Below are 1,150 nucleotides of genomic sequence, written 5' to 3' on the forward strand. Positions count from 1 at the left end.
TACTTAGGAGGCTGAGGCAGGATCCTTAGTCTGAGGCCAATCCTGAGCTATGTGGTACATTCAAAGCCAGCCTGAACTATATAGCCTGCCTACCTTGCTTTAAATGTGCTCAAAACATTTTTGTTGCCTTTTTTTTTTGGAGGCAAGCTCTCACTACGCAGTTCAGGCTGGCCTTTAGCTCACTTTGCAGCCCAGGATGGTCCTAAATTCCCAACAAGTCTCCTGCCTCAGCCTCTGAGTGCTGGGATTAAAGGTGTGTGTCACCACGCCCAGCAAAGCCTATACTATCTTTTTTTTTTTTTTTTAAGCCTATACTTTCTTAACCTTCAAGCATCCCCAGCTCCCTAGGTCCACACACCAATTAGAATCTTATTCTTTAATACCATTCCCTAAAACACACACAGTATCTAAGCTATTTTCATTGCACAGTTCCACTCCTAACTTTTTGAAGGAACAGAACGAGACCTCCAAGAAATCTGACCTTTCAAATCTGTTTCAACAGTTTGGATTCGACAGTTAACTCTGGGCAAAACACTTAACTTCTCCAAGTATCTTTTGGGGTTAACATTCATTTTGCTAATCCCATAGGGTGATTGGAAAGATCAGATGAAATTAGGTGCGGCAGAACAATTTGAAAAATCAAGTTGGTTATGTAATTTAAAACAGAAACAACACAACCTAGCTAGTAATTAATATAAAATTAATTTTCCTCTACAAACCAACACTTCAATCAGGGGAAAGAGTTGATTGCCTCAAATTTCTGAAAAGTTCAGGGTTCCAAGAGCTACACTGCTCACTGAAGTGTATTGCAGTGAACCCAGTGTATTGACCCAGTGTATGGTGATTCCTTTTTAAATTTTTTTATTTTATTTTGTTCCAGTTGTTTATTTGTTTACTCATTTATTTATTTATTTTGAGACAGGGTCTCACTATGCAGTTCAGGCCCCCCTTGAGCTCATTTTGTACCCCAAGCTGGTCTTGAACTCACAGTGACCCTCAGTGCTGGGATTGCAGGCGTGCACCACCATACCCAGCGAGCCAGCTGTTCCTCAGTCCTTTAGTGCTTTCTATCTACTGTCAGTTCATACCTTCATCAGGAAAGGAATTGTGAGATGGGAAATGAATTTGTTGGAAACCCTTCCCTTAAAGT

The sequence above is a fragment of the Octodon degus genome, unplaced genomic scaffold, assembly GCF_000260255.1.
Source record: "Octodon degus isolate 3935 unplaced genomic scaffold, OctDeg1.0 scaffold00024, whole genome shotgun sequence".
NCBI classification, from domain to species: Eukaryota; Metazoa; Chordata; class Mammalia; order Rodentia; family Octodontidae; genus Octodon; species Octodon degus.